We start from the raw sequence: 27,784 nt of genomic DNA, 5'->3' as shown, positions 1-27,784 counted from the left end.
TTTGTATCAGGTCAGCTACATACCGCCAATAGAAGTTGGAAGCTCGACATGTTGGAAATAGACATGTTGGGTCTATAAACTGATAAAGTTGTTTCCATACCATATATTTGGAGATGAGACCATAAGAGAAGAGAATAAGTTTCTAGGCATCAACAGACCGATAGAGGTGTTGATGAGCACAGGCAGGGCTCGAAAATCATACTGCCCGACATGCCTGGGGCATACAAAAATTCTGATTGGGCATGAAGGGTAACTAAATTAGTAAGAGGACTCTCAGATTTAGATTATGATACCAGACTTAATAGGCTTAACATGTATAGCCTGGAGCAAAGGAGAGTCAGAGGGGACATGATTCAGTTAGTTAAATTTATCAAAATGAAAGATGTAAATGGATTAAATTTTTGCGGGGAAAGCAGGACAAGGGGTCATTGTTTTAAGCTATTTAAATCTCAGGCTAACTTGGAAATCAGGAAAAACCACTACTTTAGCAGGGTCGTGGGCACTTGGAATAGCTTACCAGAAGAGGGGTAATGAGCAAGAGAGTGGATAGCTTTAAGAGGGCCATTGATCTTCATTGGGGACTAATTAATTAACTAGGACCAGCCTAGCTGGGCCCAGAGTCTGTAGCTGGTCGTCACATTTGTATTTGTTTTTGAATCTTTTACCCTTACAAACACAGCTCCTAAAACTTTATCATTTCGTATTTTATTGTAAAATTACCGTATCTTTACTTGGAACTCAACATTTATTTCAAGCCCTACTTCGAAGATGGTTTGCTGTTTCCAGTTTGCAATAATTCCCGTTACATAATTTAAATTTCATTAAATTTAGCGAAGGCATATTATGTACTATTTATTCAAACTGTTTTTTTAATGATTTATATAAAAATAATTAGTCTGATTAATATTGCACGATAAATTCAAATGCTTTTATTGATATACAATAGGGAAAGCTGGGCATGTAAAAATTCGGGCATGTTATTTTTTAGACTAACATGCCTGGAAAGGCATGTAAAATTTTAAAGATTTTTCTAGCCCTGGCACAGGTGAGGTAAATGGCCTAGTGCCACGCAATCAACAACATTACACAAGTGAGCTTTTACCTGGGAAAACCCATGGGCCACCAAACAGTTAGCATGCTGATAAACTATGCAAGCCACACAGTGGAGCATACAAGAAGAGGGTCCACGTTCTTGTGTGCGTCACTTAAACCACATAATTGTAATTAATCTCCAACAATTTAAAAGGAATTTCTTGCTTATCTACCTTGATTGAGGATTCTCTTCAATAGTCAATGGTCTAGGTCTCTTAAGTGATGTTTCTGGCCACACTTCCCATATAAGGTTTGATGTTTTCCCAGGTACCTTACATAAGAGTGCCTTTCCCCTCCGAAGTCAAAGGCACACAACCTTAAAACCCTATGTCCCCCTCCCACCTTCAAATGAAACCAAAACCCCTGTAAATTCACCCCTAGAAATTTTTATGGTGCATAACAAAAAAAAAAAAAACTTCAAGCATAATGAAAAAATTTCACAGAGATAAAGAAGATTCCTAAGGCTTCTAAGAGAAATGCTGTCAATAACAGAAGTGTATTTCAAGAAGACTCGTAGAAAGCATTTCAGACCTTAATCTTCAGCAGATGAAAGGTTTCTACACTCAGTAGGCCTATTAGTAGCAGTTATTTCAGAAGACTCAGGCTATAAATATAGCTTTAAGCTTGACATGATGATGGGTGTGAAAAAGGATACATACACAGTCAACAAGTCATCATAAGTAGCAAAAAATGTGGATATTAATTCACAATTAAGGAGCACAATAGATTGAGAAGGCAAAATGTACATAAGAAATGAAAATTGACAGATTTTTTTTTCTTAACAAAGCTTTTCTAGGATCATAATGTTAATGTCTAGAATACCAATTGTATGATGCTCAAAGCCTATTTCAGTTTTGACTCACAAAAAATAATTTTTTTTCCCCCTTTTTCTTTTGAACGGGGTTCATACTCCATTTGGATGAAAACATTCCATGACTTTTCCAAGACTTTTTCATGACCTCGTTACACACTATGTGATCTCAAACTTGCTAATTTTTGGAAATGAGCATTAGCAAAATGTCTGCATGAATGCTACAGCCTCATTGAAGCACTTACTCGTAATACAAAAAAAAAAAAAAATGTAAGTGCACACTTAAAAAACTAAACTATTCTTATTTGTCTTCATCATATAAATTTAAGTAAAGTAAAAATGCAGTGAAACGAATATAATGATGCTTAAATGTCTGATATTTGTTTTATAAACAGGCAGAATGATATTGAATGGGACAAAGGTTGAATGAGTCATCACTATGTTTCAATAAGTTTGCTTCAAAAGTTGCATTTTAGTGTCCAACAGTGCATTTAATCATCCACGTAACTTGACAGTATTTTGGTTCTTTAAAGTAAAGCCACACAGTTTAGTTTTTTATGTTCCAAACCAGATCTTTTTTGATAGAACCATTCAGTAACGAATCAATCTTCTGATTCAAAAGTATACTTGTTTTGTTTACTTATTTGCATTTTCAAATGCATATAAATTAATTAGGTTTCGAAATTCCAGAACATGTTTGATTCCTGACATTGAACGTAGCAGTGGGTCGCATGGATTAATTTTGCGGGCCCGTATGTTGGGCACTACTGTTTTAGAGTATTAAGAATTCCTCTTTTTCTGTATTCTTTCTTTTGTCTGACTAAAGATCTTTATTTTCTAAAACCTTCAACAAATTAAGACAAACTCTGATAAATTTAATAATAAAGTTCTTACGAGTGATGGAATCAAACTCGGATGCAATTGAATTGCTTTTTAAGTGATGTCCACGCAGTAAAATCACATCCCCAAAAAAGGTAAGCGGCTGTGAAAGAATCCGATGCAATGAGATTTAGAAATTCAGATTTGATTTTGGGATCGTTCAGTTTTCCACTTTTAATAGCTTTTATATGTTATACTGTTAAATCACTCAAGATTTCTAATGCTCCTTTAGTTACTGTTACTTTCTCTTTGTTCAGTACATTTTTCCATGACTTGAAATAAATTTCCATGACTTTTCCAGGTCTGAAATTCGCTTTTTTTTTCCCATGACTTTCCAGGATTTCCATGACCCGTACGAACCCTGTTTGAAGTACTTTTCAGGAACTTTAGAATTCGAACAATTGAAAGGGCACTTTTACATTCCTTTAAAAAGGAATTAATGCAAGGTAATCAACAAAACAGAAGAAACTTCAAACATAAACACTCTTGAATAATGCCCCTACACCTGCACCCTCTAGAAAACTTTAATTTGCAAAAAAAAGTACCGTTGTTAAAATTATACTGATGCATGCCAAAGAGCCAGTGGTGGACATTAACTTATTCTCCATATTTTCAAATTAAACTGTCATTTATTTTAACCTCATAAAACTACTGCTTTCAGGATAACAGATTTTCAGAGAAACTTTCAACTTTTTAAATTCGGTACAAGACAAACAGTTTTAATTATTTTTAAAACATTTATTTAGCTTTATATGCTTAAAATAATGATCGACAGAACTTAGTATGGATTAACATTTAGGGACAGACCTTTATGTGGATAACAATTTTTTTTCAATAAAATATGTAACATTTTATTTAAAACAATTTTTTTTCACTTGAAACAAATGATTCGCCTACATGATTTACATGTAGAAAACACATTTAACTAGATACCAATACAAATGTACATAATTACGAAAAGTTATCTTCGTATGCATCAATTGAAGTTTATCTTTTAAAAAATACTGCATATTGTAAATACAAGATATTTACGCAAATTCACTTATTTAGGTGTTATTATTTTAATTGCTTCTTCTACTCGAGGACAAAAGGTAGGCCTCATTAATCTGGGGTGCTTTCGATTCTTTCATGTGCCCCCCCCCCTTCTTTTTTTTTTTTTTTTCTTATATTTTTCTTACTTTGAAACTTGCTTAAGACAGCACACGAAGGTCAACAAACAATACTTCCCAAATAACTTAATCATCAATAAATAGTCCATTTAATCCTACATATGTGAGGCGAAGTCGGATTTCGATGTTCTGACGTCAACAAGTGATCTCTGCCTTTATCAGATAGAAGGCAGAGATTAAAGCATGGTAAAGCTGATGTGATTCATTAAGAGGTTTGTAAACGGATGTCACTAATCGGCGGACATATATGAGATCCCTATAATGCTGAAGTTCAAGTGAGACAGCGAATTGCCAAACAGTTGTTTTTTTAGAAACTGAAATGAAAGATAAGTGAAAATAAATGATATCAAGAAATGAGCTCTCTTCGGCAGATGCAACGATGCTTATAATAATAATCAGTGGTGGGAAAATTATACAAATTTAGAAGTTTTATGATCAGCCAACAGTATTTAATACATAATAGATGATCGTCAAAAGAAAAAAAGTGAGCTAAATTGCAAACTGGTCTGCTTGCCAGATCATCCCTAAAATAATTCATCACACGTAATTTCATTTACGCACGCTTTTTAGAAGTCGGATCTTAATAACCTGAAACACTTACGTAAGTACCCATAGAAAAGAAAAAAAAAAGATTAAAAACATTAAAAAAGTCGGAGATTTTTTTTTGTAAGTAAACAAAAATTTCTAAATTATTTTCTGAATTCAAATAAAGGTGATAAAACCAGGGTTGGATTTTACCGTCTAAAACTCTTAAACTGTCCAAAAGTATGCTAAAGCGAAAAGGATAAGATGAGCAATAAATTGAAAAAGCAGATTGTAATTGGCTCCTAATTCGAACCTCAGTTAGTTTAATGACAGTTGGAAAACACATATTTAAATTAGTCACATCAAAGCTTTATTATTGTTTGTGAATGAAATATGAGCAAATGTAAAGTTGACCTTTGCGCTTGAAAAATAAAAAAGAAATAACACTGCATAAATTGCTTGTGCAAACATTGTTATTTCTTTTTTACTAATGAGTAATTGCGTTGTAGAACTCTCCTTCCACGTTCGAAAATTTGGTCGATGCTAATATTATATACCACTTTTAACTCTCATACTTTGTGTTAAATGTTTTGTGACATCTTACATGTTTGTTTTTACAATGTTGCAAACCTTTATGTGTGATGTTTACCACTTACATCTCTAAGCCTCGTGTTATACTCATTGAGCAGAGATAAAATGAAAGGAGTGAAGACTTTCATTTGTGGAGGGACCCCAAGTCACGTGATGGATTTTAAAGAAAAACATTGGAAGAAATCAGGTTTCCTTCGCCAGTTTCACGCAAAACATGTTAACCATTGGGTGTTGTTGAGTCACGTGGCTTGAGCACTTTGCCATTGTCACCACCATTTGTTGCTTAGCCAATGATTGAACTAACTCCCTCTATTTACTTATTCCTGCTCTAAGGTTATATGAAGCAGGAAAAGTTTGTGAATCTGCCAAATATTTAAGAAAAAAAACTCTAGAAACGGAGATATCAAATTAAAAAATTTTCTATCATGTTTAGTTTTTTACTCAAGACTTTTTTTTAAACAAATTTATAATGATTCGTCATTCTTTCTCTCCCTTTCGCCCTCTCATGTTTTACCAGAACCCGCATTTATTCTTAAAGGTTCAATGTGCAAAACGCTTTAAAGCGATACATTTTCCGTCTCCCACAATTGATTTGTATTCACTTTTTAAAATCTTTTCTTTCTTTCTTCAATTTTATATTTTCTTTATTCAATCGGCCATTAGCAAAGTCATAAAAGCGCTTACTACTATGAAAGTGGAAAAGGTATTAAATTCCATCACACCACAACTGAAAAGATCGTCCTGCGCACAAAGAATCGTTTTATTACTCACATCAGCTGTCACCAACATTCAATTCTTCAGCATTTCTGATCTAATAAAACGATTTTGGAATTCAATAAAACCAGTGATAACGATCAAGAAATCAAAACTGTATGAATCGTAATGGAGAACCTCCCTTCTCAATTCAAGTAATGAACATTTTAATGAAAAACGAGATTCGAAAGAAATTCTTAGCATGATCAACTCGAAAGCTGCTCAAACTCGCGAGAGAACAAGATGGGCAGTCAAAGTAAACAAGCATTCCAGCTGTTACTGTGTCTCACTAGTTTCGCATTTCACAAAGACGTCGTGGTGACGTAACATAATAAACGTAAAAATATACGTCCTGGGAGAGAACAACAGCTGAGGAGATAAACGATTATCTGACAACAAATCACAACTTTCTTCTCTAAACAAAAGGAACGTGATTCAGCGGAAGGGAAAGATTCTTAAATATTTACCAAATATATTATACTATTTAATAACAAGTTAAGACTTTAATTTTAACAGCGTTTCCTCAATGGTTGCACTTTTCGCAATATGCGAAAGAACATTCTTAAATTCTGGAAATGAAACTAATCTTTTTTTTGTTTTTGGTTAACAACAAGCTACTTAAAACAAATATTGACGCTCGCGAGGGGGGGGGGGGGGTATAGCAACATCAAATTAATCGAGCTCACCAGTTGTGTCTCAAAACGAGACTCTTGGTGTGTCTTCCCCTCCCCCTCAATAAGCCTATTACATCAGTCTTGTGCTGTCTTTAAAATTAAACTTAAATCCTTTTAATAGCAAGTAAATATTAATTTTCTAGAGCACATTTCAAAAGCTTCTATTACCTGATAGATGCACGCCGTGCGCGGATACATCCGCTGACGTGCGGATAGGTTCGCCACGGAGTTGCACGTCCGTAAAAGTTCTTAAAAGATATAAAGATTAGATCAATTGAAGATTAATTTGAAACGAATAAGAAATAAAAATAATTTCTTTACTTCTAAGTAAAGATATTATCTTAACTTCTAATTCGTTTTAAATTGATATTATTTATGCAGATTGTTAAAATTATAACAAGATAGTATATTATCCATCGTGTTCGGTGGATGTATTCGCTGCTGTGCGGATACCTTCATTGCGGGCACGCGCGATAATCGTTCAAATTCTTACTGCTTACTTCTAATTTTTTTTAAACTGATATTATTTAATTCATTTGTGAAAGTTATAAATAGATAGTGTATACGCAAGAGCGTAAGGTGGATACATTCGCTGCTGTGCGGATATATTCGCTGTGGGCAAGCGCGTCTCGAGATCGTCCAAGTTCTTACTTTTCATTTGTTTTAAACTGATATTATTTAATTAATTTGTAATAATTATTAACAGATAGTACACACGCAAGCGCGTAAGACAAATATATTCGCTGCTGTGCGGATACGGGTTTTCATTGTTTTGGTAGCCAAAAACATTTCGGATAAGGACACCCTAACTACTTAGTGTTATGAAATATACTTCACGACCTATTTTTATACCTACCAAAAATTTCAAAAAAATCGGTCGAGTCGTTTGAGGAGTTTAAACACAAACTCCGTGACGTGAGATTTTTATGTATTATATAAAAAAAAATTGTTGCCATCTACAGTTTGTCTACAAATGAAATGCTTGTAAAAGCAAGGCTTTTACAATGATTTTCAACAATAGTTTTTACAATGATTTTCAACAATAGTTTTTACAATGATTTTCAACAATAGTTTTTACAATGATTTTCAACAATAGTTTTTACAATGATTTTCAACAATAGCTTTTACAATGATTTTCAACTATGTTTTTTTCAATGATTTTCAACAATTGTTTTTACAATGATTTTCAACAATGGTTTTTACAATGATTTTCAACAATAGTTTTTACAGTAATTTTCAAAAACGATACCCTGATCACCAAGCGATATGAAATATACTTGATGTCCTTTCCTATTCTCATACCTACCAAATACACATAAAAAATTTCATGTAAATCGGTCGAGTCGTTTCGGAGGTATTTAAACACTAACACCTTGACAGGAGATTTATATATATTAGAAGACGTAGACGATTGTTGGTAAAAACAATAAAATTAGTGCCAACGAGCAAATTAACAAGGGCTCCTATCCTATTTTCTAGGTTTTTACCGCGGTTTTTACCGGTAAAAACATAGTTTGTTTCCCCCATGTCCTGGTAAGAAACAGCTTCCCCGGTAACCCGCCCCCCCCCCCCCTTAGACTTTCGTGAAAGTCACTGAGTCAGTTCACTATAAAATAAATAAATAAATACATAAGTAGTGGCTACAAAAGAAGCATGACCCACGCTCAAAAGTCACCAGGTTTCAGGAAAGGGACAAAAATGAGCGAAAAAAATATTTTTTTTAAATGGCTAAAAACCCGGAAGTTTTTTAAAAATTCAAGAAAAGTTTGAATAATCCTATTTCGAACAAACATATACGAACTAAGAACCCATATTTATTTTCATCCTTAATTTAAGCATTCTGCTCTTCAGTGTGTTTTCTGATTGTTAATCTTTTTATCAGTGGAGTAAACCATTAGATACCATTAAGTATATCATTAGACTTAGTTTGTAACTCGATTACTTAATAAACTACATCTGATATACTAACAAACGTACCTCACAAGCCATCGTCTATCCAGCAGCTCCCGATTCCTGTTTCAAGAACCTCAATTATGAACCATATTTCGGTATTACGATTTTGATAAGTTGATAACTGCCTATTTCCTTATTTCTCAGGATTTATTAAATTTCTACTCTTCAAAGAGGTTAATCTTTGAAGAGCTGAATTATTAAATGGTATTTTCTTTCGGGGAACAACCTTCTTCCTTGTCGACTTGTAACAAGAAACGTTTTGTAAAATTTAGTTAGTTTGCGTCTTTTATTACAAATCCTTTTTGGAATCAAACTTGCATTTCAAAAACTATAACAAGGCAGTAGATGCAGACTAGGGTTTCCAGTCCCGCATTCCCGATCCCAAATCTCGTGGGGTCCCGCATGATATTTAGCGGGATTAATCCCACGGGATTGAGAGCAAGATCCCACGGGATTTCCATTCCCGCAGCGATTTTCCATGCAAACGTTTCCCAATTTTTGCCGTCCATAAAACGAAAATTTTCGCAAGTATCATTTGAAATGTTTATCAATTTCTTGCATATCTACAAGAAAAGCAAGAAAAATTTTGTCTCGTATGATGAACGGTGGATTTATTATTCAAGAAAACAATAAAATTAGAGTATTTTTCCGAGAATAAATTGGTATTCACATTCGAAGTTTCAATTTTCATATGTTCAGCAGTTTAAAAAAATGCGTAAAAAATATTAACTTTATCACTACCACCCTACTCACCATCACTAAATATTGAAACCCAGAAAATTGGGCTTAAGAAAAAATTGAGAAAGTGTTTTATAGAGTGCAAAATCCGCTGGAGTTGCCTGAATACAATGTTGGAGCGCTTCTGCAAACTTAATGAATATGTTCAAAACCTCTAACTTAATAAAAGCGTACTTTTTTTTTTTTTGGAAAGAAGAAGAAAGCAATGAAAAACCTGACATTATTTTCTATTTATGCTCTCTAACCTGTAGAAAGTGCCTGTTGATGTCTTTGTCAATATGAAGCTAATAATAGAAATGTGGGTGCTACCTTGAAAATTATGTTGGATGAATTAGCTGAGCTATCTGCAATATTCGCTGCGACTCTAAAAAATGTGATAGAAACTTGGATGAAACACTAGATGATTCGCATGACAGAGCAGTACAGTAAGCTGCTCAAGTTTTGGTCAAGTCTCTTTAAAGTGAGGGGTAAAATTAGCGCAATAATTCAAAACTTTTACTGAGACTGCAACCCAAATCAGCTTTCATTGCAGTAACGAATCAAATAAAGTAGGTGAGGGTAAAGCCCCGCGATTTTCAGTTTTTATACCACGATGGTCAATAAATGGCATATTTTCCCATTTTTTCAAATTAGAGTCATTGCGTGGGTTGTTACCTATAATCCTTCAAATTTTAGCTACGTCTGATTAGTAATAATTGAGAAAATTACAATTTAGCGGGAAAACAAAATTGCGGGGGTTTGCCCCACAAAATGGGGTAAAACCCCGCAATGCGGATCTTTACCCCATTCAATATGAATGTGAATGAAAAGGGTGACTGTTTGATAAAAACACTTGAAAAACCTCCTTAAACCATTGGTTTATTGTTATTCAGCAGTACCGAACTTAAATATCTCACACATTTAATTTTTTTTTTTTTTTACTTTATCACGAAAATATTTTCTTCTCCACAAAAGGAGGATTAATTACCCGGGAAAAAAGGACAGTCGCATTATAAAAAATAATTTAAATGCCTGAAGCTATAATTTAATTGAATATCTAGTACCCAGTGCTTTAAGTTAACAGTACACTAGGTTGAGTTTTTTAAAAATGTTATTGCACCGTGGATGGAACCGTGTCCTGCTGAGGTTACGACAATTTATTTATAACGTCTTCATTTCCTATGACTCTTCCTGTGCTCAGTACATTTGCAGGCTTCTAGGTGTTTTATGTAAGAAAAACTCTCTTCTACATAACCTCCTCCTTCTAGTCATATTGAAGTTATCTTGGCCACATTGTGCAGGGATAAGTTTCGAGTTATTCTCTACAGTTTCACTCGAAATTACAGGGAAATTGGTTTCTTCTTCGAAGTCCCAAGCTTTTGTTCCATTTTTCAGAGATGTTTTTAATCGATATTTTTTTACCTAACTTTAATGTCTATCATGCAGAACGAAGAGAAGCCTGCAATTAAGGTACGTGTTTCATTAGGCTCGACATTTATGATGGTTCTGAATTGTTTTTCTTCTGAAGGTACTAGAACAAAAAATTAAACGTACGTAAATGTTCAAAAAAAAAAAAAAAAAAGAAGAAATTATTACATTAATGAAAGCACGTTTGAATTGAAATGACTGTAAGATTTTACCTAACAAATCTTATCCAAATTAAAACTTCATGAGTAAATGTTCACAATTATTTTTTTTAAGATGAATAAGCTGCACAAAACACATGCTAAACAAAGATATTAATAATATTTCAGAAAAGACAATTTTAAGCCGAGTGGAGAGAATCCTTGACTTCTTGGAGATGCGGGGTTTTACCCCAAAACAACTGCGGGGATTTTCCCCATTTTGTCACTTTCTGAAAAACGCCTCATGTTGCTTTTAATCAACCACTAGAATAACTGTTTTCTCGCGAAGGTGAAGCTTTAATGTACCAGTATTAACATGTAATTCATTGATTCTTCTTTTCAAATTCTACATTTTATAATATTCGAATAATATATTAGAAAAGTTAGATCAAAGTAGTAAAAAACAGACTTATCCCCCTTTCTCGTCTCTGGAGTGCCTAGTCAGGACAAAATTTCATTGATCAATATGTTTCCATAGGACAAACAAACCACCTAGAGGTAAATTTCTTACTCCAAGGTGATCAAGTTAAAATATCGGTGCGGGTTTTTACCCCACGCGTGGATTTACCCCCACCTACCCCCTACACTGATACAGTGACCAACGTTAATGAAGCAACAAGGCACGTTAAATTGGATAGAGCAATACAAAACTCAAACCGACTTTGTTTTTGTTCGAAATTTGAAGTTCACGAGCAAAAACCCCTAACATGATCCCTATAAGAAAAGAAAAATCTATTTTAAAAGGTGGTGAAGTTTATGGGGATATTCTTTACTAATAAGAAAGCTGAAAGTCTCTCTGTCTGGAGGATGTCTGGATCTCTGTGACGCGCATAGCGCCTAGATCGTTCGGCCGATTTTCATTAAATTTGGCACAAAGTTAGTTTGTAGCATGGGGGTGTGCACCTAGAAGTGATTTTTCGAAAATTCGATTTTGTTCTTTTTCTATCTCAATTTTAAGAACATTTTCTGGAGCAAAATTATCATAAGATGGACGAGTAGATTACGAAATTATCATAACGTAGAATGGGAGAGCGAATGAACATAGTCAATTGGCGAGAAATACGTCATCCATTATTTGTAAATATACAGGCGAACCGAATGACCTTTTAATTTTCAACTACGGGCAAAGCCGTGCTGGTACCACTAGTTTGCTACATTTCCATCGTTTTTTAATCTCAGTAAAACCAACTGAAGTGGAGCCACTTCACGCGTTTTCATCAAGTACATTACTTTTTTGCGCAAAAATCTTTTCCGTCCCATACGAGCGAAAGCGATGCCTTGTTAAGACGCATTAGACTTTTTTAAAGTACACTTTTGCGTACCAAACGATATTCGCTAATTAAGATGTGACTTTGTAGAACTTTGCAATTGATGTATAGAATGCGAGATAACGACTAATTCATGTAACAAAAGCAGTCCTTCCTTTAAAGCACTACTTTTTTCAAAAAAAATTTAACTCTTAGAAGAATAAAGTCAATTCCGCGGGATCCCGGAATATCGCGGGATTGGTTCTTTACAGTTGCGAAAGCCCGCGGGACTGGAAACTTTAATGCAGAGATGCAGACAATGAACAGAAAATCGAGATCCTCATTACACTTCGGCTTTCAACGAAAACGATTTAGAAAATTCCGAAAAATGATCGAGTCATTTAATACAGAAATTGTAACTGAGGTTTAAAAACTAAATATGAAATCCAGTTTGGCAACGCCCAAAAACTCGGCTCTCCTCCCTCCCCCCAATCAAAACAGAACAATGACATTAAAGGAAATGCAAGGTTAAATTTCGGAAAGACATTAAGATAAAGACGTTCGAGCTAGCAACGACCCTGAAAGAAGGATAACGGGGACAACAACCACTATGCGGAAAGCATTCATAAGTTATGCTGTCTTGTATTTACGCTGAGCTTTGGAAAGAAGATTTGATAATGAGAAAAAAAGAAAAAAAGAACTTTTGTGATCATTTATCAAAGAATGATTTCTATCAGTTAAGGTCATAAATCCATGAACCGTTCTGTTTTGTTAGTGGATAGAACTCTGCGAAGAAATTGAATATAAAACATAAACAGTTGAAGAAAAAATGTTAATAATTTTTTTAGTCTGTATAAGTTTCGTCTACAAGTTTAGATCTATAAAAATAAGACGGCGCGTACAGAACAATTTTGAACCGAAATATTCCTATCGTAGAAAAATCTGTGTAATAAGTATCGTTTTACTATCTTGCGTTCTGCTAGTGAGAAGATCTACTTTTAAACACTGATTTGGAATCCAATATAGAACGTCGCTCATTCAAATCTATAGAGAAAGAAATAGTCCAATTAGGATACGAGAAGGTTCCAGAGAAGGTAATGTGTGCATGAGGTTGTTAAATTTATTTGAGATTACTTGAGTTCTGGTGCACATTTTTGCGCATTCCTATATGTATCCCTTCGTCCTCTATCGTAGTCGTAGTTAAAAGTAAAAACTGCTAAGATTTAATTTTTTTTTCTTTCCTTTCTTGCAGAGGTTCCCAAACTTCTCCGATCTGCGGCACTCTTTGAAGAATTAAATTTTTTTACGGCACCCTTGTCTATCTCTACTGCATTTGTAAATATTGATATCGTGTTCTCTTCGCGGTACCCCTCGCCTCTCCCTACCTATGGCACTTCAGGCGGTCGCAGTATCTGATGGTTCATATATTTCATCAAAAAATAATAATGTTAAAGGGTAATGATGAAATTTTTTGCTTAAGAAATCACACATAAGTGTGTAATTTGTTAATCAGAAAAAATTGTTTACAGTACTGTTTTTCTTGAAATATATGAGGCGTCGCGTGGGGTACAAAATGACCCGTTATCCGTAGATTGGACCTGTTGCATTATTTCTTTTGAAGGGCAAGGTTAGAAAAAAAAAAGAAAAACGAAAGTCAACATTTCTTTGCCAAGTCATAACGAGCTGATGTGTGCATCACATGACTTCTTTTTACTCCAATTAAATGTCATTTTCTCATTATTTTCAGCTTTAATGTGATTCAATGGTTTACTCTCTAAATATCCCCAACAGTGGCTAAATTGAAACCAGATTTTAAAAAAAGGAAAAAAAAAAGAATTTAAAAAAAAATCGCCAAATTGGTCGCCAAGTTGGCGGCAAAACTTGGCGACCAAAAGACTGGCGATATATCACCAATTGTCCGCCAAATTATAACACCACTTGAGTTCACATCGAAATTAACAATGATTTCCCCCAAAAAAGGTGTAAAAGACCCCCTTAGGAACATCCGAATGCAACCACAAGAGAAGGTGCACAACTAGACCCCACTAGGAGTCTACGTACCAAGTTTCAACTTTCTAGGACATTCCGTTCTTGAGTTATGCGACATACATACACACATACATACGTACGTACATACAGACGTCACTAGAAAACTCGTTGTAATTAACTCGGGGATCGTCAAAATGTATATTTCGGGTGTCTGTACGTTCCTAGGCATATATCCACGTGTGGTCGGGTTGAAAAAAAAACTCAACATTCACTCGGGGGTGAGCAAAATGGAAATTAAGGCCGATTTTTGAGTGAAATTTTTTTTGCGAATACAATATCCTTCCTTTTTACTTTCTTCTATATCTAATATATAGAAGAAAGTATTGGATTCGTGCAAATTTTCGAATTTCGAATTTTGACGGATTCGAACGTTTTGAGGTGTGCTGAGTCCATTTCGACCATTTTTGGAAAATGTCTGTCTGTCTGTATGTGTGTGTGTATGTGTGTGTGTGTGTGTGTATGTGTGTCACGTCTGTGTGTGACCAGTTTTTTGTGGCCGCTCTACAACAAAAACTACCGCATGAAATCGAACGAAATTTAGTACACGTATGTGCCCCTATGTGAACTTGTGCCCATTAGTTTTTGGCGCGAATTCCTCCAAGGGGGGTGGAGCAATGGGACGTTTTTCGAGTTACGCGTGCTTGCTATTCCTCAGGAAGTAACTGGCGGAATCAAACAAAATTTGGTCCATATGTTGGTATTAACAGGAACAGGTGCTGATTCAATTTCGGTGTCAATAACTTAAACGGGGGTTGAGCTATAGAACGTTTTTTGTCGTCAATTGTGACTGCTGTATCTCAAGAAATAATGAACGGAATGAAAGAAAAATTTATCGGCAAGTAGCCCTTAGTGGGTATAAGAGCTGATTTTATTTTGGTGTCAACAGCTAAAACGGGGGTAGCGCAATCGCCCGTTCTTTTTTTCCATTGTGAGTGCCCTATCTCAAGAAGTAATGCTACGTTCTGGTTGAAATTTGGAATATATGTGAATCCATATGTAAACAGGCTTTGGTTCAATTTTGACGCCAATCGCTCCAAGAGGTGTTGATTTTTTTTTTTTTTTTTTTTTTTTTTTTTTTTTTGCGAATAAAAATAGTTTTATTAATGCAACAATAAGAAAGATAAATCGTAATAGATTGTCGTCTGCGTATTTCTCGTGATTTTAATTGTATGGAAATGACCGGAAATATTATCTCAATGATTTAAAATTTTTAACTGTTGCCATCTTATGTTTGTTAACAAATAAAATATTTGTAATTAATTCAAGCAAGGCTTTTAAAATAACTTTCAATTTTTGCTCTTTGCTTTGCTTTTGCAATAATTCAGACATTGGGATGGTCGTCAAGTTTTTGCATGAGTAATTTTGTTTTTGTTGGGAATATTGCTTCCTCGTCAAGAATGGGGAGGGATCAGAAAAAGGAAAAATATAGAAGAAAGTTTCGTGATGGCCACAATATACTAGTTTGTAAAAGGAAGAAAAAGGATAATGTTGTTTCAAACAAATGGAAAGTTTGTATGAACGAAGATATGATGAACATTTTTAATTGTTTTCGATTTTATTGAATGCTAAGTAGACACATTTTTCAAAGCAGTAACTGAACTAGTATGTTGTGGCCATTACGAAACTTTCTTCTATATATTTTTTTTTTCTGTTCCCTCCCCATGCTTGACAATATGCAACATTCCCAACAAAAACAAAATTACACATGCAAAAACTAGACGACCATCCCAATGTCTGAATTATTGCAAAAGCAAAGCAAAGAGCAAAAATTGAAAGTTATTTTAAAAGCCTTAAATATTTTATTTGTTAACAAACATAAGATGGCAACAGTTAAAAATTTTAAATCATTCAGATAATATTTCCGATCATTTCCATACAATTCGGAACTCCAGCGCTCGAATACGCTACCTTGCGGTGATTTATAAAACTGCGAATGCAACTAAAACTTTGCCACGTTGCGTTCCATGTGTGTCTGTTGACGTAAACACAGGCAGTTTGTTCTGAGTATTTATTAACGCAATCGATGTGTCTTAGTTTGCTTTCAGCTACAGAAATTAATTCGTCCCTTAGTAGTATTCTCGAGCTCCTCAAAATAATGTTAGTTTTCATTATTTCCTTAATAATAGGCGAAAGCGAAAATTCTGGATTAACAAACTTGGATAACGTTCTACAAGGTAAAAAATTTTATTGTTTTGTATGAATTTGTAAGAATATGGGAGTTTTTTTAATCTTAAATTAATTAAACTTACCATATTTTACAGCAGCATTTAGTTGGAATGGACAGTATGCAAAATATTTTCTTGAATATATTATCGTAGAACAAAATGAATAACCGAGAAAGAATTTACTTTATTCCTTTTATTCTCAGCTGAAAGGTATCGCCAAATTTGTTTAGGGTTATAATTTTGGCATTGTGCGAGCAAAGTAGCCTTGGCGAGATTTCGCGTTTTTAGTTAAACCATTTTCAATTTTTATCATGAGTGGAATAAAATGGTAGTAAGATTACAGAATTCGATAAGTAAAAAGAAATAATTGTCAATCAACTGAAAAGAAAACTACCACCATATATCCGTGAGAATTTTGTTGATGATTTGCATAACATGACACAATTAAATCGTAACTCAGAAATTAGAAAAATCGAAACAGAAAATTTTTAAATTAACCGATTCGGGAATTCAAGAGAAATAACTCAGCTACAAATGGAAAACAAGCGCTAGCCAAAGCAAAGCAAAGAAGTATCATCTTCTTTTGGTAATAATTTGTAATGTCATATTAAATTTTCTAGCATTAATTGTTATTCTTGTCAGGCCACAATTATTATTTAGTTTTATCAAGAATTGATAAATATCGAATTCAACATCGTGAAAATGGCTGCTTAGAACTACGAACTACGTACTTTGCATTAATGTTTGACGTTTAGTAATGCTTCTTGAATTGTCATTTCTTTCTACGCGGGTCAGAATATCAACAAGACTTTGAAAATTAATTTAAAAAGAATAAAGCGAAACAATCATACGTACGAACAAAAATCACAACACTTTTAGCATTTTCTTCGTTACCATGTGCGTTTGTTTTAGTTTTCAATTCCGCCATTAGACAGTGACTTCAGTGCCCCCTATAGTTCGTTGGAGTTGCGAATTAAAATCACGAGAAATACGCAGACGACAATCTATTACAATTTATCTTTCTTATTGTTGCATTAATAAAGCTATTTTTATTTGCAAAAAAAAAAAAAATCAAAACCTCTTGGAGCGATTGGCGTCAAAATTGAACCAAAGCCTGTTTACATATGGATTAACATATATTCCAAATTTCAACCAGAATGTAGTATTACTTCTTGAGATAGGGCACTCACAATGGAAAAAAAGAACGGGCGATTGCGCTACTCCCTTTCTAGCTGTTGACACCAAAATAAAATCAGCTCTTATACCCACTAAGGGCTACTTGCCGATAAATTTTTGAGCAATCACGATTGCTTATTGTTCTCATTTGACAGTCCTTGACGTTGGGATTATTTTTCAGCTTGGACCAGCAGCACCACCGCCCACCGGCGCGGCGGCGGCACGGCTGCTCTGTTCCTGAGCACTGTCCACTCCGGAATCCACTTCTGCTGGGTGGTGACGTCCATATCCTTCACACGCATGCTCATACACACTCGCCAACGCGTGAGCGCCTTTACACACATACACAGGCCTACGTACACACACTTAAGCCTGCACACACACTACACACATAACCACCCAGGAGGAGGGACATGCTTGGGGGGGGAGCCATTTCTAGAAACAATAACTCTAATGAGTAGGGTCTTGTAGCAACTCGTGATTGCGAAAAACATAATTTGAATTCAAAGTTTCAGAATTCAAATTAGATTTTTTTTTTAATTCTTTCATTTCGTTCATTATTTCTTGAGATGCAGCAGTCACAATTGACGACAAAAAACGTTCTATAGCTCAACCCCCGTTTGAGTTATTGACACCAAAATTGAATCAGCACCTGTTCCTGTTGATGGCAACATATGGACCAAATTTTGTTTGATTCCGCCAGTTACTTCCTGAGGAATAGCAAGCACGCGTAACTCAAAAAACGTCCCATTGCTCCACCCCCCTTGGAGGAATTCGCGCCAAAAACCAATGGGCACAAGTTCACATAGGGGCACATATGTGTACCAAATTTCGTTCGATTTCATGCGGTAGTTTTTGCTGTAGAGCGGCCACAAAAAACTGGTCACACACAGACGTGACACACATACACACACACACACACACACACACACACACACACAGAGACAGACAGACATTTTCCAAAAATAGTCGAAATGGACTCAGCACACCTCAAAACGTTCGAATCCGTCAAAATTCGAAATTCTAAAATTTGCACGAATCCAATACTTTCTTCTATATATTAGATATAGAAGAAAGTAAAAATGCGTGCGGCAAATATGCAGGGCTTAATTTACATGCCAGTCTAGCTTTTCTGCACCTTTTTTTCAGCTTTAAATAACTTTTTGCTTTTATTTATTCTTTTTTTCTTTTTGGCAGTTTTCTACAGAAATAAAGGGTTTAGAGGGTCACTACCTTCTCTCTTTTTACTTCCTTTTACAAACTAGTATGTTGTGGCCATCACGAAACTTTCTTCTATATTTTTCTTTTTTTTTTCTGATCCCTCCCCATGCTTGACGAGGAAGCAATATTCCCAACAAAAACAAAATTACACATGCAAAAACTTGACGACCATCCCAATGTCTGAATTATTGCAAGAGCAAAGCAAAGAGCGAAAATTGAAAGTTATTTTAAAAGCCTTGCTTGAATTAATTACAAATATTTTATTTGTTAACAAACGCAAGATGGCAACAATTAAAATTTTTAAATCATTGAGATAATATTTCCTATCATTTCCATACATAATTAAAATCACGAGAAATACGCAGACGACAATCTATTACGATTTATCTTTCTTATTGTTGCATTAATAAAGCTATTTTTATTCGCCAAAAAAAAAAAAAAAAAATCAACACCTCTTGGAGCGATTGGCGTCAAAATTGAACCAAAGCCTGTTTACGTATGGATTCACATATATTCCAAATTTCAACCAGAACGTATAGTCCAGTCAATAGGTAGAAAAAAACGGGCTTGCCTTACAAAAAATGGGGTCAAAGATTTTATTTTTTTAATTTGTGTATACTAGTGCCAATATGAAAAAACCAAGTTATCCAACACGAAAGACCTCGGGAAAACTTTTGGGGGCCGAAAACCCCCAAAAATTTGTGACTTTTTCTAGTATTTTCAAAATATCTCAAAAATGGTTAAAATTACAAAAAAACTTTCAATGCAAATGTTAAAGAGGATTAAATTTCCTTCAACTTTTGTCATTACAACATTTTTGTAGCATGAAAAGCAAGCGAGTTACAGCTTCTTGAAAGTCACACTTTTTCTGAACCCCTTCAGCGAAGTGCGTGAAAGCGCATCGGATAACGGAGGAAAAAAGGAGAAACGCCGGCAGTCTGACCTTGGAAATCATTTGTCTTTCACAGCTGAGGGTAAATGCCTCCGTTCCCTTTAATTTAAACAAAACACCCCCATTCCATCCCCCCCCCCTTTTTTCCTCAAAATGAGATGAATCGACTCAATAGCTACTCATGTTGGTCACTTCAGGGTTTGAGCGAGAGTATGTTTTATCAATTTGTGTGTTCTGAATTACTATTTTTTTCCTAGAAATGATTACGCCTGACCAAAGTTTTTTTTTTATTATTATTATCATTATTATTTGCGAAATCAGTTTACATGAATGCGAAATAAAGATTGTGAAGGGGAAGGGAACAGAAAATCTTCAAAGATGCAGCGCAAAACGGCAAAATGAAGAACATCAGCGTTTTTTGAAGTTCTTATAAGAAGTGACAATTCACACTGTCTGTCACAAATGCTATATCAATGAGCAATCAATCTCTTCCCTTGAAGTAATGGTTGAACCTAACATGTTAACTAAATTCCTTAAGAAAGATTTCTGGCAAATTATAACAAAAAGAATTGTCTTATTCTACTTCTTGAGACATATTTCGAAGAGTGTGGCATTGAAGTCAGGCAGACTCAAGATGATGCCGACTCACTCACTTACTGCTCTTTCAAAGACAAAAGAAATTGAAAAGGTTGTTATAGTGAGCGAGAGGACTGATGACAGCGTTAGGACAGCCTTTCAGCAACTTGTTCTTTTTAAAACCTGGAAGAGGGAATGCTTGTGATTTGTTTTTTCCCCACTAAATCTTTTAAGTTTGACCCCAGCAATATTCTTTTCATCCATGCGTCTAGTGAGTGGTGATACGACTTCGGCAATCTTTGGCCAAGGCAAAATTAAGTTGTACAAAATAGTCAAAAAAAAAAAAAAAACCTCCTGAAATTAAGGAAGCTATTGAAGTATTTATGGACCCAATCTGTCATCATGATGCCTTCCTTAGCTGCAGCTGGAGAAAACATTTTGCAAATATTATACACAGGTGACGTAAAGTATTTGAACCTATCTTTGGATACTTTGCAATTTAATCTTTTTATAAAACTAGTATACAGGGCTAAGATAAATCTTGCAGGGCTACCTCCAACGTGCTGGGAGGGGGGGGGGGCATGCTGGACGTTATCACTCATATCGGTTCTACCACCAAATTCAAAGTTGGTTGGGCAACATAATTGATCCAGAGAAATGGGGTTGGGAACGCAGGACGCAAGGTCTAATGCATGTTGACACGAAAAGATATTCAGTTACTCAGAATCTTTTGAAGATTGTACCTTGTACCTGCAAGAAAAATTACACTGGAGCCTGTTCTTGTCACAAGGCAGGCTTAAAATGCTCCAGCACGTGCAAACACTGCAGTGGCACAAATTGTGAAAATGTTGTAGAAATTTCATCTTTGGATGAGACTGCTGAAGAAGATAATTTGTTCCAGGCGCTTTTGGAATTACCGCAACAAGGAGATGAACAATTCAAGGACCAAAGCTTCTTTCTACCCCCTACAACTCTGAACTGGGAGAACCTGGACCTTCAAAACGGCTTCGAAGAAGATAAACAGCGTATTTTGTTGTTATTTCTCTATTTGCTTTAAGGTCGAATGAATCTCTCTGTAATTTAGATGTATGTATTAATCTTCTACAGTTGGATTTTCATTTTGTAAGGTAATTCTTATGGGTTTTTCATGCCTCAAAAAGTCAGTTTCTGCAGAATTTTTTTCGAAGTGTTCATTACGTATTACTATTGTACCTTTATTTATTCATTTTTATGTCTATTGCTTGCTTATTATCACCCTAATATTTATTCATTCACATTTATATTCGAATATTGCATTTTCGCTTGTAATAGAATAGATGGTACGAATTATGTGCTTTAAATGAATGTGAGAAGATTTTGTAATTCAATTACAAACTGCAATATAAATCATATGTTATTGGAGTCTGACTGAAGACTATCTCTGTCAGACTAGAAATATTAGTTCGTGAGCGGTGGGGGAGGGTTTATTATTATTATTGTATCAGAGCATAGGATGCATGACTGTGTTGATTGTTTGCTTATTAGCTGCCTAATATTCATTCCTTCGCATTAATATTTAAAAATCGCATCTTTGTTTGCAATAATTAGACTGAAATGTACGAATTATATCCCTCAAATAAATGTATATATTATGTAATCCAGTTACAAACAACAATATATCATCTATTATTGGAGTCTGATGAAGACCACCTCTGTCAGATCAGAAAAGTTAATTCGTGAGCAGTGGGGAAGGTTTTTTTTAAAATTTATTATTGCATCGTCGTATGTGCTTTAAATGAATGCGTATATATGTATTTCAGTTTCATAATACATCGTTTGTTTTTGGAGTCTAGTGGGAACTAATCTGTCAGCCAGAATTGCTACTGTGTCCAGCGGGGGGGGGGGGAGGTGAGCAAAAAACTCAAACTACTCTAACTGTCGATAAACTCTCTGAAACTAAAGTTTCTATTGAAGTTCTAATAATTATGACGCCTTGCTTTCAGTGTGAAAGCTTTTTTTTTCGGAGTGGAGGAAAACTGCCTATTTTCAAAGAGCTATAGCAAGCTTGTTATGTGTGCTACAAAAAAGTTGTAAATACAAAAGTTGTAGGAAATTTTATGTTCTTTAAACTTTACATTTAAAACTTTTTTCTAAGTTGAACCATTTCGGAGATATTTTGGAAAAAACAAAAAAAGTCATAAATTTTTGTGGTTTTTCGGCTCCCAAAAGTTCTCACGGAATCTTTCGTGTTGGATAACTTGGTTTTTCCATGTCGGCACCAATATGTACAAATTAAAAAAATAAAATCTTTGACCCCATTTTCTGCAAGGTAAAATGTATCTATTGACTGGACTAGTAGCATTACTTCTTGAGATAGGGTACTCACAATGGAAAAAAAGAACGGGCGATTGCGCTACCCCCTTTTTACTTTCTTCTATATCTAATATATAGAAGAAAGTATTGGATTCGTGCAAATTTTCGAATTTCGAATTTTGACGGATTCAAACGTTTTGAGGTGTGCTGAGTTCATTTCGACTATTTTTGGAAAATGTCTGTCTGTCTGTGTGTGTGTGTGTGTGTGTGTGTGTGTATGTATGTATGTGTGTGTATGTATGTGTGTCACGTCTGTGTGTGACCAGTTTTTTGTGGCCGCTCTACAGCAAAAACTACCGCATGAAATCGAACGAAATTTGGTACACATATGTGCCCCTATGTGAACTTGTGCCCATTGGTTTTTGGCGCGAATTCCTCCAAGGGGGGTGGAGCAATGGGACGTTTTTTGAGTTACGCGTGCTTGCTATTCCTCAGGAAGTAACTGGCGGAATCAAACAAAATTTGGTCCATATGTTGCCATTAACAGGAACACGTGCTGATTCAATTTTGGTGTCAATAACTCAAACGGGGGTTGAGCTATAGAACGTTTTTTTGTCGGCAATTGTGACTGCTGTATCTCAAGAAATAATGAACGGAATGAAAGAAAAATTTATCGGCAAGTAGCCCTTAGTGGGTATAAGAGATGATTTTATTTTGGTGTCAACAGCTAAAAAGAGGGTAGCGCAATCACCCGTTCTTTTTTTCCATTGTGAGTACCCTATCTCAAGAAGTAATGCTACGTTCTGGTTGAAATTTGGAATATATGTGAATCCTTACGTAAACAGGCTTTGGTTCAATTTTGACGCCAATCGCGCCAAGAGGTGTTGATTTTTTTTTTTTTTTTTTTTTTTGCGAATAAAAATAGCTTTATTAATGCAACAATAAGAAAGATAAATCGTAATAGATTGTCGTCTGCGTATTTCTCGTGATTTTAATTGTATGGAAATGATCGGAAATATTATCTCAATGATTTAAAATTTTTAACTGTTGCCATCTTATGTTTGTTAACAAATAAAATATTTGTAATTAATTCAAGCAAGGCTTTTAAAATAACTTTCAATTTTCGCTCTTTGCTTTGCTTTTGCAATAATTCAGACATTGGGACGGTCGTCAAGTTTTTGCATGTGTAATTTTGTTTTTGTTGGGAATATTGCTTCCTCGTCAAGCATGGGGAGGGATCAGAAAAAAAAAAAATATATAGAAGAAAGTTTCGTGATGGCCACAACATACTAGTTAGCTGTTGACACCAAAATAAAATCAGCTCTTATACCCATAAGGGCTACTTGCCGATAAATTTTTCTTTCATTTCGTTCATTATTTCTTGAGATGCAGCAGTCACAATTGACGACAAAAAACGTTCTATAGCTCAACCCCCGTTTGAGTTATTGACACCAAAATTGAATCAGCACCTGTTCCTGTTGATGGCAACATATGGACCAAATTTTGTTTGATTCCGCCAGTTACTTCCTGAGGAATAGCAAGCACGCGTAACTCAAAAAACGTCCCATTGCTCCACCCCCCTTGGAGGAATTCGCGCCAAAAACCAATGGGCACAAGTTCACATAGGGGCACATATGTGTACCAAATTTCGTTCGATTTCATGCGGTAGTTTTTGCTGTAGAGCGGCCACAAAAAACTGGTCACACACAGACGTGACACACATACACACACACACACACACACACACACACAGAGACAGACAGACATTTTCCAAAAATAGTCGAAATGGACTCAGCACACCTCAAAACGTTCGAATCCGTCAAAATTCGAAATTCTAAAATTTGCACGAATCCAATACTTTCTTCTATATATTAGATATAGAAGAAAGTAAAAATGCGTGCGGCAAATATGCAGGGCTTAATTTACATGCCAGTCTAGCTTTTCTGCACCTTTTTTTCAGCTTTAAATAACTTTTTGCTTTTATTTATTCTTTTTTTCTTTTTGGCAGTTTTCTACAGAAATAAAGGGTTTAGAGGGTCACTACCTTCTCTCTTTTTACTTCCTTTTACAAACTAGTATGTTGTGGCCATCACGAAACTTTCTTCTATATTTTTCTTTTTTTTTCTGATCCCTCCCCATGCTTGACGAGGAAGCAATATTCCCAACAAAAACAAAATTACACATGCAAAAACTTGACGACCATCCCAATGTCTGAATTATTGCAAGAGCAAAGCAAAGAGCGAAAATTGAAAGTTATTTTAAAAGCCTTGCTTGAATTAATTACAAATATTTTATTTGTTAACAAACGCAAGATGGCAACAATTAAAATTTTTAAATCATTGAGATAATATTTCCTATCATTTCCATACATAATTAAAATCACGAGAAATACGCAGACGACAATCTATTACGATTTATCTTTCTTATTGTTGCATTAATAAAGCTATTTTTATTCGCCAAAAAAAAAAAAAAAAAAAATCAACACCTCTTGGAGCGATTGGCGTCAAAATTGAACCAAAGCCTGTTTACGTATGGATTCACATATATTCCAAATTTCAACCAGAACGTATAGTCCAGTCAATAGGTAGAAAAAAACGGGCTTGCCTTACAAAAAATGGGGTCAAAGATTTTATTTTTTTAATTTGTGTATACTAGTGCCAATATGAAAAAACCAAGTTATCCAACACGAAAGACCTCGGGAAAACTTTTGGGGGCCGAAAACCCCCAAAAATTTGTGACTTTTTCTAGTATTTTCAAAATATCTCAAAAATGGTTAAAATTACAAAAAAACTTTCAATGCAAATGTTAAAGAGGATTAAATTTCCTTCAACTTTTGTCATTACAACATTTTTGTAGCATGAAAAGCAAGCGAGTTACAGCTTCTTGAAAGTCACACTTTTTCTGAACCCCTTCAGCGAAGTGCGTGAAAGCGCATCGGATAACGGAGGAAAAAAGGAGAAACGCCGGCAGTCTGACCTTGGAAATCATTTGTCTTTCACAGCTGAGGGTAAATGCCTCCGTTCCCTTTAATTTAAACAAAACACCCCCATTCTATCCCCCCCCCCCCTTTTTTCCTCAAAATGAGATGAATCGACTCAATAGCTACTCATGTTGGTCACTTCAGGGTTTGAGCGAGAGTATGTTTTATCAATTTGTGTGTTCTGAATTACTATTTTTTTCCTAGAAATGATTACGCCTGACCAAAGTTTTTTTTTTATTATTATTATCATTATTATTTGCGAAATCAGTTTACATGAATGCGAAATAAAGATTGTGAAGGGGAAGGGAACAGAAAATCTTCAAAGATGCAGCGCAAAACGGCAAAATGAAGAACATCAGCGTTTTTTGAAGTTCTTATAAGAAGTGACAATTCACACTGTCTGTCACAAATGCTATATCAATGAGCAATCAATCTCTTCCCTTGAAGTAATGGTTGAACCTAACATGTTAACTAAATTCCTTAAGAAAGATTTCTGGCAAATTATAACAAAAAGAATTGTCTTATTCTACTTCTTGAGACATATTTCGAAGAGTGTGGCATTGAAGTCAGGCAGATTCAAGATGATGCCGACTCACTCACTTACTGCTCTTTCAAAGACAAAAGAAATTGAAAAGGTTGTTATAGTGAGCGAGAGGACTGATGACAGCGTTAGGACAGCCTTTCAGCAACTTGTTCTTTTTAAAACCTGGAAGAGGGAATGCTTGTGATTTGTTTTTTCCCCACTAAATCTTTTAAGTTTGACCCCAGCAATATTCTTTTCATCCATGCGTCTAGTGAGTGGTGATACGACTTCGGCAATCTTTGGCCAAGGCAAAATTAAGTTGTACAAAATAGTCAAAAAAAAAAAAAAAAAAACCTCCTGAAATTAAGGAAGCTATTGAAGTATTTATGGACCCAATCTGTCATCATGATGCCTTCCTTAGCTGCAGCTGGAGAAAACATTTTGCAAATATTATACACAGGTGACGTAAAGTATTTGAACCTATCTTTGGATACTTTGCAATTTAATCTTTTTATAAAACTAGTATACAGGGCTAAGATAAATCTTGCAGGGCTACCTCCAACGTGCTGGGAGGGGGGGGGGCATGCTGGACGTTATCACTCATATCGGTTCTACCACCAAATTCAAAGTTGGTTGGGCAACATAATTGATCCAGAGAAATGGGGTTGGGAACGCAGGACGCAAGGTCTAATGCATGTTGACACGAAAAGATATTCAGTTACTCAGAATCTTTTGAAGATTGTACCTTGTACCTGCAAGAAAAATTACACTGGAGCCTGTTCTTGTCACAAGGCAGGCTTAAAATGCTCCAGCACGTGCAAACACTGCAGTGGCACAAATTGTGAAAATGTTGTAGAAATTTCATCTTTGGATGAGACTGCTGAAGAAGATAATTTGTTCCAGGCGCTTTTGGAATTACCGCAACAAGGAGATGAACAATTCAAGGACCAAAGCTTCTTTCTACCCCCTACAACTCTGAACTGGGAGAACCTGGACCTTCAAAACGGCTTCGAAGAAGATAAACAGCGTATTTTGTTGTTATTTCTCTATTTGCTTTAAGGTCGAATGAATCTCTCTGTAATTTAGATGTATGTATTAATCTTCTACAGTTGGATTTTCATTTTGTAAGGTAATTCTTATGGGTTTTTCATGCCTCAAAAAGTCAGTTTCTGCAGAATTTTTTTCGAAGTGTTCATTACGTATTACTATTGTACCTTTATTTATTCATTTTTATGTCTATTGCTTGCTTATTATCACCCTAATATTTATTCATTCACATTTATATTCGAATATTGCATTTTCGCTTGTAATAGAATAGATGGTACGAATTATGTGCTTTAAATGAATGTGAGAAGATTTTGTAATTCAATTACAAACTGCAATATAAATCATATGTTATTGGAGTCTGACTGAAGACTATCTCTGTCAGACTAGAAATATTAGTTCGTGAGCGGTGGGGGAGGGTTTATTATTATTATTGTATCAGAGCATAGGATGCATGACTGTGTTGATTGTTTGCTTATTAGCTGCCTAATATTCATTCCTTCGCATTAATATTTAAAAATCGCATCTTTGTTTGCAATAATTAGACTGAAATGTACGAATTATATCCCTCAAATAAATGTATATATTATGTAATCCAGTTACAAACAACAATATATCATCTATTATTGGAGTCTGATGAAGACCACCTCTGTCAGATCAGAAAAGTTAATTCGTGAGCAGTGGGGAAGGTTTTTTTTAAAATTTATTATTGCATCGTCGTATGTGCTTTAAATGAATGCGTATATATGTATTTCAGTTTCATAATACATCGTTTGTTTTTGGAGTCTAGTGGGAACTAATCTGTCAGCCAGAATTGCTACTGTGTCCAG

At 35.0% G+C, this 27,784-nt stretch overlaps 1 protein-coding gene across 1 annotated transcript in view; it reads right to left on the bottom strand.

Annotated features, from left to right (window-relative positions):
• LOC129234106 (ADP-ribosylation factor-like protein 5B) overlaps positions 1 to 27,784 on the bottom strand; it is an 86,814-nt gene that overhangs the window by 28,590 nt on the left and 30,440 nt on the right. The window lies entirely within an intron of this gene.

The sequence above is a fragment of the Uloborus diversus genome, chromosome 1 (genome assembly GCF_026930045.1).
Source record: "Uloborus diversus isolate 005 chromosome 1, Udiv.v.3.1, whole genome shotgun sequence".
NCBI classification, from domain to species: domain Eukaryota; kingdom Metazoa; phylum Arthropoda; class Arachnida; order Araneae; family Uloboridae; genus Uloborus; species Uloborus diversus.
The sequence above is the reverse complement of the archived record's forward strand: the minus strand, read 5'-3'. Positions and strand labels throughout refer to the sequence as shown.